We start from the raw sequence: 18321 nt of genomic DNA, 5'->3' as shown, positions 1-18321 counted from the left end.
TATCTTTTTCGTATTACATGAGTACACATTCCCGGTAAATAATTTTTTTTAAATTTAAATTTAAATTTTTTTTTGAGATAAGAGTCTTGCTCTGTCTCTGGGAGCCACCTTGCCCAGCCTCAGTAAGTGGGTTTACATTTTTTTTTTTCATTTTCAGAAATAGGGTCTCACTCTGTCACCCAGGCTAGACTGCAGTGGCATGATCATAGCTTACTGCAGTCTCGGACTCCTGGGTTCAAGTGATCCTTCTGCCTCAGCCTCCCAAAATGCTGTGATTACCAGACCCAGCAATAACTATTTGTTGAATGAAAACGAATTAGACCGCTGGGTGAGGCGGCTCACACCTGTAATCTCAGCATGGTGGGAGGCCAAGGCGGGTAGATCACCTGAGGTCAGGAGTTCGAGACAAGCCTGGCCAACATGGTGAAACCCTATCTCTACTAAAAACATAAAAATTAGCTGGGCATGATGATATGTGTCTGTAATTCCAGCTAGTCAGGAGTCTGAGGTGGGAGAATTGCTTGAACCCAGAAAGCAGAGGCTGCTGTGAGCTGAGATCACACCACTGTACTCCGCCTGGGCCACAAACCAAGACTCCAAAAAAAAGAAAAAAAAAAGAAAGAAAGGAAAGAAAGAACGGATGAAAGGAAGGAAGGAAGGAAAGAAGGAAGGAGAAGAAAGAAAGAAAGGAAAGAAAGAAAGGAAAGAAAGAAAGAAAGAGAAAGAAAGAAAGAAGGAAGGAAGGAAGGAAGGAAAGAGAGAGAGAGAGAGAGAGAGAGAGAAAGAAAGAAAGAAAGAAAGAAAGAAAGAAAGAAAGAAAGAAAGAAAGAAAGAAAGAAAAGAAAGAAAGAGAGGAAATGAGGCCGGGCACGGTGGCTCACGCCTGTAATTCCAGTACTTTGGGAGGCTGTGGCGAGTGGATCACCTGAGGTTGGGAGTTCAAGATCAGCCTGACCAACATGGAGAAACCCTGTCTTTACTAAAAATACAAAATTAGCTGAGCGTGGTGGCGCATGTTTGTAATCCCAGCTACTTGGGAGGCTGACGCAGGAGAATCGCCTGAACCCGGGAGGCGGAGCTTGCCGTGAGCCAAGATCACATCACTACACTCTAGCCTGGGCGACAGAGCAAGACTCTGTCTCAAAAAAAAAAAAAAAAAAAGAAAAGAAAAGAAATAAAATGAATTAGACCACTGACAAACCCAAACCAAAAGATCATCTACAAACCCTGTCTCCTGACAAACGTTCCTGGGGAGGGCACAATCTCTACTCACCCACCAGTTGACTACCCCTGGTGCAGACACCTGGAACCAAACTCCTGTTTTTAAGCCCACGAATTGGCATCACAGGTGAGCTGCCAGACTCAGTAAGGGCCATGAGGGACATGGGGATTATCAGGCTCTGTCCTGATCAACCAGGCCTCATTTCCAGGCCCCACACCTGCTAAGGGCTGGCAGCAGCTGAGCAGAGCTGAAACCCCTGTTCTCACAACTGGTAACAGAGGTACCCAGACCTGTGCAGACACAGCTGATGAACCAGGAACAGTCCCCGGGAAGCCCCAGCAGCCCCAGAGGCTGGTGGTGTGTCTGGCCACAATTTGGGAAATATTGCACTTGTGGAACCAGAGACCTTGAGCTCAAACGGGCTTAGGATTGCAGCTTGAGACGGGGCGCGGTGGCTCACACCTGTAATCCACTTTGGGAGGCTGAGGCAGGCGGACCACTTGAGGTCAAGAGTTCGAGACCAGCTTGGCCAACATGGCGAAACCCCATCTCTGCTAAAAATACAAAAACTAGTCTGGCATGGTGGCGTGTGCCTATAATCCCCCTACTTGGGAGGCTGAGGCAGGGGAGTCACTTATACTCAGGAGGTAGAGGTTTCAGTAAGCTGGGATCCTGCTACTGCACTCCAGCCTGGGTGACAGAGTGAGATTTTGTCTCGAAAAGAAAAAAGGCCAGGCATGCTGGCAGCACTTTGGGAGGCCGAGGCGGGTGGATCACAAGGTCAGGAGATCAAGGCCATTCTGGCTAACATGGTGAAACTCTGCCTCTACTAAAAATACAAAAAATTTGCCAGGCGTGGTGGTGCGTGCCTGTAGTCCCAGCTACTTGGGAGGCTGAGGCAGGAGAATCACTTGAACTCAGGAGGCGGAGGTTGTGGTGAGCCGACATTGCACCACTGCACTCCAGTCTGGGTGACAGAGTGAGATACCATCTCAAAACAAACGGTTGGGCATGGTGGCTCATGCCTGTGGTCCCAGTACTTTGGGAGGCTGAGGCAGGTGGATCACCTGAGGTCAGGAGTTCGAGACTTAGGGGAGGTTAAGTCCCCAAATTGAGCCTTAGCAGCGGAGGGTTTTTTACTTTGCCCAGGAGAGAATTCAGGGCAAGCTGGTGGTATTAGCAACCATATATATTTTTTTGAAACAGATTCTCACTCTGTCTCCCAGGCTGGAGTGCAGTGGCGTGATCTTGGCTCACTACAACTTCCGCCTCCTGGGTTCAAGCAATTCTCCTGCCTCAGCCTCTTGAGTAGCTGGGATTACGGGCACAAACTGCCATGCCCGGCTAATTTTTTTTTTTTTTTGAGATGGAGTTTTGCTCTTGTCGCCCAGGCTGGAGTGCAATGGTGAGATCTCGGCTCACCGCAACCTCCGCCTCCTGGGGTCAAGCGATTCTCTTGCCTTAGCCCCCCGAGTAGCTGGGATTACAGGCATGTGCCACCACACCCAGTTAATTTTGTATTTTTAGTAGAGACAAGGTTTCTCCATGTTGGTCAGGCAGGTCTTGAACTCCCAACCTCAGGTGATCCGCCTGCCACGGCCTCGCAAAGCTGGGATTACAGGCATGAACCACTGTGCCTGGCCTCATTTTTGTATTTTTAGTAGAGACAGGTTTTCGTCATGCTGGTCAGACTGGTCTCGAACTCCTGATTTCAAGTAATCCACTCACCTTGGCCTCCCAAAGTGCTGGGATTACAGGCGTGAACTGCCGTACCTGACCGTGGTGTTAGCAATCTTAATTGCAGTGGCAGCATAAGCAGCTGCAGAAGTCCTGCTCCTTGCAGAGCAGGGTTACTCCATAGGCAGTAAGCTCAGAGCAGCAGCCCAGAGGCAGTTCTGCAGGCATATTGAGATCCACTTTTAATTATATGCAAATTAAGGGGCAGATTATGCAGACATTTCTAGAAGAAGGGCAGTCATTTTTGGGTTGCTGGGTTGTTGCAATGGAAAGGACGGTAACGGCTAGGTGTTGCCATGGCAATGGTAAACTGATACGGTACACAAGTGGGGAAGTACTTTCTGCCTGTGCCTGTATTAAGCACGGACACCCAACCTCAATCAGGTCCGTTGTCTGAGCCCACCTGTGTAGTCAAGAGCCCTGCCTCCTACTTCAATAGTCTTTTTTTTTTTTTTTTTTTTTGAGACGGAGTCTTGCTCTGTCGCCCAGGCTGGAGTGCAGTGGCCGGATCTCAGCTCACTACAAGCTCCGCCTCCCGGGTTCACGCCATTCTCCTGCCTCAGCCTCCGGAGTAGCTGGGACTACAGGCGCCCGCCACCTCGCCCGGCTAGTTTTTTGTATTTTTAGTAGAGACGGGGTTTCACCGTGTTAGCCAGGATGGTCTCGATCTCCTGACCTCGTGATCCACCCGTCTCGGCCTCCCAAAGTGCTGGGATTACAGGCTTGAGCCACCGCGCCCGGCCCCTACTTCAATAGTCTTTAACACTTATGGAGGTTGTGAGAATTCAGTGAGTCAACAACTGGTGAGATTGGTGAATACTGAACACACAATAAATAAAGTTAACTCTTTTTTTTTTTTTTTTTGAGATGGAGTATCACTGTCTCCCAGGCTGGAGTGCAGTGGTGCGATCTCTGCTCACTGCAAGCTCCGCCTCCTGGGTTCACGCCATTCTCCTGCCTCAATCTCCTGAGCTGGGGCTACAGGCACTCGCCACCATGCCCAGCTACTTTTTTGTATTTTTAGTAGAGACAGGGTTTCACCGTGTTAGCCAGGATGGTCTCAATCTCCTGACCTCATGATCTGCCCTCCTCGGCCTCCCAAAGTGCTGGGATTACAGGTGTGAGACACCACGCCCAGCCAACTATGTGTTTTAAAAAATTGTGTAGGCCGGACACGGTGGCTCACGCTTGTAATCCCAGCACTCTGGGAGGTCGAGGTGGGCAGATCACCTGAGGTCAAGAGTTCGAGACCAGCCTGGCCAACATGGTGAGACCCCCCCCCCCCCCGTCTCTCATAAAAATACAAAAATTAGCCGGGTGTGGTGGTGCATGCCTGTAGTCCCAGCTACTGGGGAGGCTGAGGCAGGAGAATCGATTGAACCCAGGAGGTAGAGGTACCCAAACCAGAGTGCAGGGTCATGATCATAGCTCAATGCAGCCCCGAATTCATGGGCTCAAGTGATCCTCCTGAGTAGCTAGGACTACAGGTGAACACCACCATGCCTGGCTCATTTTAAAATGTTTTGTAGAGACAGGGTCTCGCTATGTTGCCCAGGTTGGTCTTGAACTCCTGGGCTCAAGGGGTCTGCCCTCCTCAGCCTCCCAAAGCACTGAGATCACAGGCCGGAGCCACTGTACCCAGCCTCAAGATGCAATTCTTTTTTTTCTTTTTTTCTGAGACAGAGTCTCAATCTGTCTCAATCTGCCCAGGCTGGAGTGCAGTGGCACTATCTCAGCTCAATGCAGCTTTCACCTCCCGGGTTCAAGCTATTCTTCTGCCTCAGCCTCCCAAGTAGCTGGGACTACAGGTGCATGTCACCATATCCGGCTAATTTTTATATTTTTACTAGAGACGGGGTTTCACCATGTTGGCCAGGCTGGTTTCAAACTGCTGACCTCGGGTGATCCACCCGCCTTGGACTCCCAAAGTACTGGGATTTCAGGTGTGAGTCACTGCACCTGGCTGAGACCCTCTTCCTTCCTTCCTTCCTTCCTTCCTTCCTTCCTTCCTTCCTTCCTTCCTTCCTTCCTCCCTCCCTCCCTCCCTCCCTCCCTCCCTTCCTCCTTCCTTTTTTGAGATGCAGTTTCTCTGTTGTTGCCAAGGCTGGAGTACAATGGCGTGATCTCTGCTCACCACAACCCCCGCTTCCCGGGTTCAAGCGATTCTCCAGCCTCAGCCTCCTGTAGAGCTGGGATTACAGGCATGTGCCACCACACTCGGCTAATTTTGCATCTTTAGTAGAGACAGGGTTTCTTCATGTTGGTCAGGCTGGTCTTGAACTCCTGACCTCAGGTGATCCACCCACCTCGGCCTCCCAAAGTGCTGGGATTACAGGCATGAGCCACCGTGCCCAGCCGACAACCCTGTTTCTTTTCTTTCTTTCTTTTTTTTTTTTTTTGAGACGGAGTCTTGCTCTGTCACCCAGGCTGGAGTGTAGTGGCACAATCTCGGCTCACTGCAACCTCCGCCTCCTGGGTTCATGCCATCTCCTGCCTCAGCCTCCCGAGTAGCTGGGACTATAGGCGCTCGCCACTACGCCTGGCTAATTTTTTGTATTCTTTAGTAGAGACAGGGTTTCACTGTGTTAGCCAGGATGGTCTTGATCTCCTGACCTCATGATCCACCCGCCTCGGCCTCCCAAAGTGCTGGGATTACAGGCATGAGCCACCGCACCCGGCCGATGCTGTTTCTTAAAAAGCAAAACAAAACAACAACAACAACAAAACTGGTCCCATTGGCCCACGCCTGTAATCCCAGCACTTTGGGTGGCTGAGGCAGGCAGATCAGCGAGGTCAGGAGTTCGAGACCAGGCTGGACAACATAGTGAAATCCTGTCTCTACTAAAAATACAAAAATTAGCCAGGTGTGGTAGCACACACTTGTAGTCCCAGCTACTCGGGAGACTGAGGCAGGAGAATTGCTTGAACCCTGTAGGCAGAGGTTGCGGTAAGCCGAGGTTGTGCCACTGCACTCCAGGATGGGCGACAGAGTGAGACTCTGTCTCAAAAAAAAAAAAAAAAAAAAAATTTACAAAAGATCTCTTCAAATGTCAGACAGGCACACTGAAGGCAACACGTGTTCCCAGACCACAAAGGAAAAGAGCTGTAAAGAACGTGATGGTGACAGGTGGTGAAGTGTGCATATGGATTATATATTGGATAATAACATCAAGTCAACGTGAAATTTCATGAATTCATTGTATCTTCATTATTATGTAAGGGAACAGACTTGTTCTGAGAGGTGCCCAGTCCCTTCCGGGCTCATTAACAATAAACAGGTGTACATATTAAAATGTTCACAATGGGTGAGGTGAGGAAAGACGGTACCTGAGAGGTCATCGTAGTCTTCTTGAAACTTTTGATATTCTTTCCAAAATAAAAAGTTAAAAAAAAAAATACATCTGAGGAGGGATGAAAAAATTAGAAAATAGGGCCGGGTGCAGTGGCTCACGCCTGTAATCCCAGCACTTTGGGAGGGTGAGGTAGGCGGATCACTTGAGGTCAGGAGTTCAAGATCAGCCTGACCAACATGGCAAAACCCTGTCTCTACTAAAAATACAAAAGTTGGCTAGGTGTTGTGGTTCATACCTGTAATCCTGGCACTTTGGGAGGTCGAGGCGGGCAGATCGCTTGAGGTCAGGAGTTTGAGACCAGCCTGGACAATGCAGTGAAACCCTGTGTCCACTAAAAATACAAAAATTACTGGGGTGTGGTGGTGGACACTTGTAATCCCAGCTAGTCAGGAAACTGAGGCAGGAGAATCGCTTGAACCGGGGAGGCGAAGTTTGCATTGAGTCGAGATTGCATCACTGCACTCCAGCCTGGGCGACAGAGCAAGACTCCGTCTCAAAAAAAAAAGTAAAAAAAAGTGTGGTGGAGGAGAAGAAATTCTGATTCATGCTACAACATGGATGAACCTTGAGGACATCATGCTAAGTGAAAGAAACCAGTATTAGGAGACAAATGCATCATTCCAGTTACATGAGTTCCCTAGAACCGGCAAATTTATAAAGATAGAAAGTAGGTTGGAGGTTAGCAGGGGCTGGGGAAATGGGGAGTTTTTGCATAATGGCTACAGAGTTTCATTTAGGAGGCTGGAAAGATTCTGGAGATGATGATGGTGATGGTGGCACAACGGTGTTTGCACTTAATGCCACCGAGCTGTTCACTTAAAAAGGATTAAGGTCAGGTGCGGTGGTATGTGTCTGTAGTCCCAGCTACTCGGGAAGCTGAGGTGGGACCACCGCTTGAACCTGAGAGTTTGAGGCTGCAGGGAGCTATGATCAAGCCACTGCACTCCAGTGTGGGGGACAGAATGAGACCCTATCTCAAAAAAAATGTGAAAAAGTTAAAATGGCAAATTTCATGTGATACAATCAGCATTAATTGTTAATGGAAATACATGGGAATCTGAGGCGGGAGAATCACTTGAACCTGGGAGGTGGAGGTTGCAGTGAGCCAAGATCGCGCCATTGCACTCTAGCCTGGGTGATGGAGTGACACGCTGTTTCAAAAAAAAAAAAAAAAAAAGGAAATACATTCAGCGAGATGTGTCATTAGGCAATGTCATCGTTGTGTGAATATCATAGAGTGTGCCCACGTACACCTAGATGGCACAGCCTACCGCACACCTAGGCTGTATGATATAGTCTATTGCTCCCCAGTTATAAACCTGCACAGCATGGGACTGTGCTGAATCCTGCAGGCAACTGTAACAGGATGGTAAATACTTGTGTATCTAAACATATCTAAGCATAGAAAAGGTGCAGGAAAAATATTGTATAAACGATTAAAAAGTTTTTTTTTTTTTTTTTTTTTTTTTTTTTTTTTTTTTTTTTGAGACGGAGTCTCGCTCTGTCACCCAGGCTGGAGTGCAGTGGCCGGATCTCAGCTCACTGCAAGCTCCGCCTCCCGGGTTCACGCCATTCTCCTGCCTCAGCCTCCCGAGTAGCTGGGACTACAGGCGCCCACCACCTCGCCCGGCTAGTTTTTTTGTATTTTTTAGTAGAGACGGGGTTTCACCGTGTTAGTCAGGATGGTCTCGATCTCCTGACCTCGTGATCCGCCCGTCTCGGCCTCCCAAAGTGCTGGGATTACAGGCTTGAGCCACCGCGCCCGGCCAAAAAGTTTATTAAAAAGCGTGAGCGGTGGGTCACGCTTGTGATCCTAGCACTTAGGGAGGCTGAAGTGGGTGGATCCCTGAGGTCAGGAGCTCGAGACCAGCCTGGCCAACATGGTGAAACCCCATCTCTACTAAAAATACAAAAATTCACCAGGTGTGGTGGCGGGCGCCTGTAATCCCATCTACTTGGCAGGCTGAGGCAGGAGAATTGCTTGAACCCGGGAGGTGGAGATCATAGTGAGCCAAGATGGTGCCACTGCACTCCAGCCTGGGCCAGAATAAGACTCCGTCTAAAAAGAAAAAAAAGAAAATCTTATTGAACAACCATCATGATTGCAGTCTGTCATTGACTGAAATGTTGTTACGTAATGCTTAATGGTACATGTTTTATCACAATAAACACACATAGAGTAATGAGATGTCATTTCCATGCTCAAGTTGTAAGACACTGTAACTTCCATCTTGTTAGCAGGATGTATTACCCTCTCAGTTTTCAGACTTTAATAAAGCAACCCATCACGTTGAAGACACCCCTATGTGAGTTTGCAAGTGACTCTTTTCCCTTTCCAATCTTTTTTTCTTTTCTTTTAGAGATGGGATCTTGCTATGTTGCCCTGGCTGGGCTGAAGTAGCCATTCAAAAGTGCAATCACAGTGCACTACAGCCTCAAATTCCTAGCCTCAAGCAATCCTCATGCCTCAGCCTCCAGAGTAGCTGGGCCTACAGGCACTTAACACCTCATCTGGCATCCCCCAGGTCAGATCTTTGGATGAGACCCCAGCCTTGGCTAACACCTTGATGAAAACCTGTGGAAGGTTCTAAGGGAGGTAAGACACAGAAACAGTGAGATAATGAATATGATTATTTTCAGCCATTAAGATTTGAGGGGCCAGGCAAGGTGGCTCATGCCTGTAATCTGAGCACTCTGGGAGGCCGAAATGTGTGGATCACTTGAGCCCAAAGGTTCAAGACCAGCCTGGGCAACATAGCAAAACCCCATCTCTACAAAAGTTTTAAAAATTAGCTGGGCCGAGACGGGCGGATCACGAGGTCAGGAGATCGAGACTATCCTGGCTAACCCGGTGAAACCCCGTCTCTACTAAAAATACAAAAAACTAGCCGGGCGAGGTGGTGGCGCCTATAGTCCCAGCTACTCGGGAGGCTGAGGCAGGAGAATGGCGTGAACCCGGGAGGCGGAGCTTGCAGTGAGCTGAGATCTGGCCACTGCACTCCAGCCTGGGTGACAGAGTGAGACTCCATCTCAAAAAAAAAAAAAAAAAAAATTAGCTGGTCATGGTGGTGCGCACCTTTAGTCCCAGCTAGTCTGGAGGTCAAGGTGGGAGGATCGCTAAGCCCAGGACACAGAGGTTGCAGTGGGCCTTGATCCTGCCACTGCACTCCACCCTGGGTGACAGAGGGAGACCCTGTCTCAACAACAACAACAAAAGATTTGGGGCTATTTGTTACACAGCAATAGATAACTAATACACGTGTGTGTGTGTGTGTGTGTGTGTGTGTGTGTGTGGTTTTTTGTTGTTGTTGTTTGGTTGGTTGGTTTTGAGACAAAGTCTTGCTCTGTCACCCAGGCTCTAGAGTACAGTGGCACGATCTAGGCTCACTGAAACCTTCCCCAACTGGGTTCAAGAAACTCTTCTGCCTCAGCCTCCCGAGTAGCTAGGACTACAGGTGCACCCCACCAGGCCTGGCTAATTTTTGTTTTTGTTTGTTTGTTTGTTTGAGACACAGTCTCACTCTATCACCCAGGCTGGAGTGCAGTGGTACAATCTCAGCTCACTGCAAGCTCTGCCTCCCAGGTTCACGCCATTCTCCTGCCTCAGCCTCCTGAGTAGCTGGGACTACAGGTGCCCACCACTATGCCTGGCTAATTTTCTTTTGTTTTTTGTATTTTTGGTAGAGATGTGGTTTCACCATGTTAGCCAGGATGGTCTCAATCTCCTGACCTTGTGATCCACCTGCCTCGGCCTCCTAAAGTGCTGGGATTACAGGCGTGAGCCACTGTGCCCAGCCTAATTTTTGTATTTTTAATAGAGACGGGGTTTCACCATGTTGGCCAGGCTGGTCTCGAACTCCTGACCTCGTGATCCGCCTTCCTTGGCCTCCCAAACTGTTGGGGTTACGGGCGTGAGCCACTGCACCCGGCCCACCATTGTTTTTTTATCATTATTATTAAAGGAAGTTTCATAAAGTTAATGAATATATGGGCTTTTGTAGCCAATCCTAGAGGGTGGGAGTCCCTCCCTGGCTCCTAGCTTGTACTGGCCCCATTGGGAGCCTCAGTTTTCTCATCTGTAAAAGGGAAATAACAATGCCCGCTTCTGGGGTATAAGAAGGATGAGACGCAAATAAAACGTTTAGCTCAGGCTCTGCACGTAGGGAGTGGTCAGGTACAGGGGCCGTGGTGATGATGATGATGGCTGGGGGGACAGGGATTGTCTCCTGTCTTGTCTGGTAACATCCCCTTCTGAACAGAGACTTGGAGCCTGCAGGAGTTTCAGCAACTGTTTGTTGATGCTGCAAGATCTCTGTTCCCCTGTCGTGTCTGTCTGTCTGTCCTTCAGCGTGCCCTGCCCTCTGTGCTCCATGGCCCGGTTCCTGATCCTCGGTGTCCTGTCCACCCACGTGGATGTCCTGTCATGTCCGTGGGGGGCTCGGAGCGACTGAGCTGTGGGGGCCGGGGACTGGGAGCGGGAGCTGAGGGAGGGAGGGAAGGAGAGAGGGAGGGAGGCAGCGCTTGCCTGGCCCTCGTGATCCCCCCTCCTCGTCTCTTGCTGAGGACCCTCAGCGCAGCCACTTCTCCAGGCACTCTGCAGAGAGAACGCGCGTAGGCGTTGCCCTGGCAACGCCGGGATGCCCAGCAACAAGTCCGCGGCGTGTGTCACGTGCTCGGCGCAGACCAATCCGAAGGCCCGCCGGGAAGCAGGTCAGCCTGGGCCAAAGTCCGCCTCCTCCCTCCCGGCGAGAGGCTCCCAGCTAATTACCGTAATTGCAGTGGGAGAGCTGCCGGGTGCGCGGGGGCTGGGGCTGGGGGCTGGGCAGACCCTGAGGAGCTGAGCAGGGAGGGCTGGAAAACAGGACTCTCTCCTCCAACAGCCTTGCCGCTGCCTCCAACGCCACCATCGAAGCGCTCATTAGGCGCCTACTGTGTGCACCTGCTGTTGTTGGAGGGGGTGGGGTTGGAGTGTTTCCAGTGGGGTGGGGAACCCTAGCCTCCAGCCTGGGTAAACCTAGATTTGGGGACTCGGGGAACAGATTTGACTCTTAAGACTCGGGGTCTCATGGACACTGTCCAATCGCCGCTGGCTGTATTGAACCAACCCCCCTCCCCCATCCCGATGGGTCATGGTTTCTTCCTGCACAAAAATACAAAAAGTTTAACTCTTGAAGGGAGTGTATTAAAATATTTATCTCTGGGTGGACAGAGTTCACATCCCGTCTCTGCCATTTACTGCTGTGTGACTCCAGATGAGTCCCTTAACCTCTCTGAGCCCTCCACTCCTCATCAGTTAAAAAAAAACAAATAGGACCGGGCACACTGGCTCACGTCTGTAATCTCAGCACTTTGGGAGGCCGAGGCGGGCAGATCACCTGAGGTCAGGAGTTGGAGACCAGCCTGGCCAACATGGTGAAATCCCATCTCTACTAAAAGTACAAAAATTACCCGGGCCCGGTAGCAGACACCTGTCGTCCCAGCTACTCGGGAGGCTGAGGGAGGAGAATCGCTTGAACCTGGGAGGTGGAGGTTGCAGTGAGCTGTGATTGCGTCATTGTGCTCCAGCCTGGGTGACAGAGCCAGACTCCCTCTCGTATTATTGAGAGAATGTGTGTGAAGTGTACAGCAAGTATTTAATAAACAGCAGCTAATGATCACCGTGGTCCCAGCTCTCGGTTAGGAGCTGTGAGGCCTTCCACGTGTCATTGAATGGCACTGAACCCCCATTGTTTCCATAGATAACGTGAAGGAGTGGGAGAAGTGGCCTCGTGTCAGATTCCCTGCCACTGCGCTTTGTTTCCTACACAATGTTCTCTGGGTTGTTTTTGTTTCTAATCATTGATAGCTCAAGGCCAGGTACAGTAACTCTCACCTGTAATCCCAGCACTTTGGGAGACCTGACGGAGGCAGGAGGATCTCTTGAGGTCAGGAGTTCAACACCACCCTGGGTTTCAGAGTGAGACCATGTCTCTAAAAAAAAATAGAAATTTTTTAAAAAGAAAGAAAATTAGCTCAAAGTGGGGGCCTTCATGTCAAGGCATTTAAATTTCTGATTCCTGGACTACCTTATTTTTATTTATTTATTTATTTATTTTGAGACGGAGTTTTTTTCTTGTTGCTCAGGCTGGAGTGCAATGGTGAGATCTTGGCTCAATGCAACCTCTGCCTCCCAGGTTCAAGCGATTCCCCTGACTCAACCTCCCGAGTAGCTTGGATTACAGGTGTGTGCCACCTGTATTTTGTATTTTTCTTTTTTTTTTTGAGACGGAGTCTCGCTCTGTTGCCCAAACTGGAGTGCATGGCTGGATCTCAGCTCACTGCAAGCTCTGCCTTTCGGGTTTACGCCATTCTCCTGCCTCAGCCTCCCTAGTAGCTGGGACTACAGGCGCCCGCCACCTCGCCTGGCTATTTTTTTGTATTTTTTAGTAGAGACGGGGTTTCACCGGGTTAGCCAGGATGGTCTCGATCTCCTGACCTTGTGAACCTCCCGTCTCGGCCTCCCAAAGTGCTGGGATAACAGGCTTGAGCCACCGCACCTGGCCTAGCTGATCTCTTAATCCCTTTCCAGTTCTTTGCTTTGTTTTTTCTTTTGTCAACAAACATTAATTGAGCACCTAGTGTGTACCAGGCTCTACTGTGGGTCCGAGTCCTCAGTCTCGCTGTGCTGAAATCAGGGTCCAGCTGAGCCAGACTGCAGGGCAGCTTCGAGGAATAAATGAGATCCTTCAGTCATTCAATGAATTTCAGGCATTGGGAAATACGGTGCCAATAGTTGTGACTATGGCATTGACCACAGGAAGTGGCCCAGGACCTCCGTGGACAGTAGGGTACATCTGGTCATCGTTCAGTTTCGCCAGTGCTGGTTTCCTCCTCCAGGTCTTTCCTCCCGCTCGCTGTTCCATCTTTCCCAGACTTTCCCCTCAGCAGGCCCTCTCCTCACCTGCTGTGGGAACAGCAGGAGCAAAGATACAAATGGCAGAGCCTCTGAGGGGCTCCCCTGGGTGTACCCCCCTCCACCACCATGGCTGCCAGGAACTGTCTTCCTATCTGCTCCCCTCTTAGGAGGGCAGTCACCAGAAGGCAGTTGCAGAGGAGGACTATACTTGGAAGTTGCTTTTGTTGTTGTAGTAGTTGTTGTTTTTGAGATAGGGTCTTGCTCTGTTGCCCAGTCTGGGATGCAGTGGCACGATAATAGCTCACTACAGCCTCGACCTCCTGAGCTCAAGCCATACTCCTGCCTCAGCCTCCAGGGTAGCTCGTACCACAGGCACATGCCACTATGCCCAGCTAGCTAATTTTTGCATTTTTTGTAGAGGCAGGGTCTCACTATGTTGCTTAGGCTGGTCTCAAACTCCTGGCCTCAAGTGATCCTCCAGTCTTGGCCTCCCAGATTGCTGAGATTACAGGTATGATCCACTGTGCCTGGCCCAGAATTTTGTTCATATGCATTTTTCAGGAGCCTCTGCAAGCTAAGAAGGGAGAATACAGCTTTCATGCGAGGGCCTCCCAGGACTCAGGGCTGGAGAACAAACCAGGTCTGCAGGAACTTGGCTTGACTCTGCAGCCCAAGAGCCACCTTTTTGGAGGCTGGGGGTCTGGTCCCACTTCAGACAGGCATCAACCACAGAATCCAGCTGAAAGTGGGGACTCTGGTCTCAAAAGGCAGCTCTCTGTGTCTCTGCTGTGTGAACTTGGGCAAGTGTCTCAACTCTCTGTGCTTGTTTCTGCCCCTGGGAAATGGTGTGAATAAGCACCAAGCTTGGAAAGCTAATGTGAGGATGAGATGAAGAGAAGAGCCGGTTTTCAATAAATGGTAGCTGGCACTATCATTTACACAGACTGGGGACTGATTGGAAGGAAGCCGTGATGGCCACGGAACCAACAGAAAGCTAGAAAATCACTTTTGAGAACAGGCAGATGCCAAGAGAAGAGCCATTGAGGGGAGCAGCAAGATGGCAGAGAAATATCAAGCCTAGCCCCAGACAGCCTCCATCTTTCAGTAAGACTACGGGCTAGCAATCCGACCTCTGTCTTCTTCCCTTTTCCCTATCTTTCAAACAGGAACAAAACAACAGGTCCTGGCTCCCTGGAGGATGAGGGTGTGAGTTGGAACAGATAACTTGGAAAGGTTTCAGAAGGTTCCAGAAGGTTCTGGAAGGTCCAGATCTGGAACTCATCATTATCATTGACAAATACCTATTGGGAATCAATATTTTCAGGACATTGTGCTTCACGTTAGGGCTGCCAGAAAGTATGAAGCCAAGAAAAGAAACATTAAAGAAGGGGATAGGAAAGCTGGATTCTAGTCCTGCCTGGGCCTCTGACGTGCTGCTTGAGCTCTCTGGGCCTCAAGGAATTGAAAAGTAGGGGGGCTCTATAATAGGAAGGCCACCCTTCAGAGCTCTTCTCTGCCCCCTGCTTTCTGGGTGTCCCTGGGAAAATGTCTCCACCTCTCTGGAACTCAGTTTCCACATCAGAACACTGAGATTCAGTGACCGTACTGCAGGGCAGCTTTGAGGAGTAACTTAGATCATTCAGTCACTCAATGAATTTCAGGCATTGGGAAATACAGTGCATTTTCAGTGCCAATTAAAATGCACGACCTGGCTCTCTATGGTCTATAAAGTGCTTAGCACATAGTGAGTGACAGACAATGAGCACCAACATCAGGCCATCATCATCACCCATAAAGTGCTCGGCACAAAATAGATGCTCAATAAATAAAATAGATGCTCAATAAACCCTAGTTCATAATACTGCAGTACTTCCAGTATCGACATTGCAAGATTCTCTCCTTTCCCACTGCGTCCGAAGCATTAACGTGCCAGAAGCGGGAACTGAGACCTTCATTAGGGATTCCCTGGGTGGCCTCAGGTGGGGAGGGTGACCTGCGTGTGGTCCTGTTTTCATGCCCTGCCTCTTCTGGGTAAACGCCTCTGCTAATCTCCCCTTGCCCGGGCTGCGGGTCAGGTTTCGGGGCCCCAGGCAGATGTTGTCCAGAGTAGCCCTGTTTCCTTAATCCTCAGGGCTCCAGAAATTGTCCTTAGAAGAAAGAACAACAGACCCGCTGAGGTCACCATCTGTGCAGTCTTGATTTGTAAATGCTCATGAGGGTGGCAGAAAAGAGGTCTCTATAGTAACGGCTGAGGAAGGGGCTGCCTGTGCTTGCATGTGTGCATGTGTATGTGTGTGCACACGCACACACAGGGAGGAGGAATCGTCCAAGACCCTTATTCCTAGGCTTTTCTTTTCTACCCTGATGAGCTATTAATTAATACTCATTGCTGGCTTGTTATTCCAGAGATAATTAGCTACTGTTCCTAACTGGAGTCGTGGGGACATTTTCTAAAGAGATTCGTTTGCCTCTGCCCACCCACACCTGTCTATCTCCTGGGACACAAGGAAATGTTACAGAACACAGAGACCCAGAGAGGAGAAAAACTGAACAAAGGGGTCTCTCTGGGAAGCTCAGATTCTCAGCGAATAGACAAGGGCAGAGCCTGAATGAGCAAGGACCCAGTGCACAGAAAGTTATTATAAAAACGTCAGCTATAGCTGGGCGCGGTGGCTCACGCCTGTAATCCCAACACTTTGGGAGGCCAAGGCAGGAGGATCACTTGAGGTCAGGAGTTCGAGACCAGCCTGGCCAATGTGGTGAAACCCCATCTCTACGAAAATACAATCGCTCTGGAAAAGTTTGACAGTTTCTTATAAAGTTAAATATACACTTCCCATATGACCCAGCCATCACACTCCTAGGTGTTACCCTAGAGATGTGAAAATGTATCACCCACATGAAAGCCTGCATGAAAATATTTATAGCAGCTTTATTCCTAATAATCTCCAAACACAGATGTTCCAGAACCTAATGTCCTTGGACTGATGAATGGCTAAACAGGCCATAGTTCATCCACATGATGGAATACTACTTAATAATAAAAAGGAACTAACTCTGGGTTCACACAGTAGCATGAATGGATCTCCAGTATATTCTACTGAGGGAAGGAAGCCAGGCTGGGTGCGGTGGCTTACGCCTGTAATCCCAGCAATTTGGGAGGCCAAGGTGGGCAGATTGCTTGAGGTCAGGAGTCCGAGACCAGCCTGGCCAACATAGTGAAAACCCATCTCTACTGATCGAGACCATCCTGGCTAACACGGTGAAACCCTGTCTCTACTAAAAAATACAAAAAACTAGCTGGGCGAGGTGGTGGGCGCCTGTAGTCCCAGAACCCGGGAGGCGGAGCTTGCAGTGAGCTGAGATCCAGCCACTGCACTCCAGCCTGGGCGACAGAGCAAGACTCTGTCTCAAAAAAAAAAAAAAGAAAAAAAGAAAACCCGTCTCTACTAAAAAACAAAAATCAGCCGAGTGTGGTGGCGGGTGCTGTAATCCCAGCTACTTGGGAGGCTGAGGCAGGAGAATCACTTGAAACTGGAAGGTGGAGGTTGCAGTGAGTTGAGATCGTGCCACTGCACTCCAGCGTGGGTGACAGAGTGAGATTCCAACTCAAAAATAAAATAAAATAAAATAAAACAAAATAGTAAGATAAAAAATAAAAATAAAAAGTAGCAAATGTGCATGTGGGCGGAGGATGTACACACTCGTATATGCGTGTACTTCGGGAAGGGCACAGGAAATGGAATGAACAATTGATGAGATTAGACTTTGGGGTTAGCAGACTGGGGTCCCCATCCCAACTCCCACACCCTCTCCCTGTGGTCCTTCTGCAAGCCCCTTCCCCTCTCTAGCCATCTATAAAACATGCAAATCAGCCAGGCACGATAGCTCATGCCTGGAATTTCAGCACTTTGGGAGGCCGAGGTGGGAGGATCGCTTGAGCCCAGGAGTTCAAGACCAACCTGGGCAACATAGGGCGACCCTGTCTCTACAAATAATTTTTAAAATTAGCTGGGCATGGTGGTGCACACCTGTAGTCCCAGCTATTCAGGAGGCTGAAGTAGGAGGATTGCCTGAGCCAGGAGGCAGAGACTGCAGTGAGCCATGATTGCACTACTGCACTCCAGCCTGGATCACAGAGTGAGACCTTGTCTCAAAAAAAAAAAAAAAAAAAAAAGAAATCTTTCTTCCTTTTTTTTTTGAGATGAAGTCTCGCTCTGTCACCCAGGCTGGAATGCAGTGGCACGATCTTGGCTCACTACAACATCCTTCTCCCAGGTTCAAGCAATTCTCCTGCCTCAACCTCCCAAGCAGCTGGGATTACAAGCACCTGCCACCACACTCAGCTAATTTTTTGTATTTTTAGTAGAGACGGGGTTTCACCATGTTGGCTAGGCTAGTCTTGATATCCTGATCTCGTGATTTGCCCACCTCAGCCTCCTAAAGTGCTGGGATTACAGACATAAGCCACCACGCCCAGCCAAAAAGCCTGCCTTCCTTTCTCTCTCTCTCTCCCTGTCTCTCTGTGTATTTTGAGATGGAGTTTTGCTCTTGTCGCCCAGGCTGGAGTGCAATGGCGCAATCTCGGCTCATTGCAACCTCCACCTCCTGGGTTCAAGTGATTCTCCTGCCTCAGCCTCCTGAGTAGCTGGAACTACAGGCATGCACCACCATGCCCAACTAATTTTTGTATTTTTAGTAGAGATGGGGTTTCAACATGTTGCCCAGTCTATTCTCAAACTCCTGACCTCAGGTCATCCACTTGCCTGGGCCTCCCAAAGTGCTGGGATTACAGGCATGAGCCACCATTTCCGGCCCTCTTTTAAAAAATTAATTAACTAATTAATTTTTATACAAGATCTCACTCTGTCACCCAGGCTAGAGTGCAGTGGCACAATCTCGGCTTACTGCAACCTCTGCCTCCCAGGTTCAAGCGATTCTCCTGCCTCAGCTTCCATAGTAGCTAGGGCTACAGGTGCCCGCCACCGCACCCAGCTGATTTTTATATTTTTAATAGAGACAAGGTTTCACCATTTGGCCAGGCTGGTCTCAAACTCCTGATCTCAGGTCATCCACCCGCTTCGGCCTCCCAAAGTGCTGGAATTACAGGGGTG

This window comes from Trachypithecus francoisi, unplaced genomic scaffold, assembly GCF_009764315.1.
Source record: "Trachypithecus francoisi isolate TF-2019V2 unplaced genomic scaffold, Tfra_2.0 Lachesis_group5, whole genome shotgun sequence".
Taxonomy (NCBI): Eukaryota; Metazoa; Chordata; class Mammalia; order Primates; family Cercopithecidae; genus Trachypithecus; species Trachypithecus francoisi.
This window is presented reverse-complemented; position numbering follows the sequence as displayed.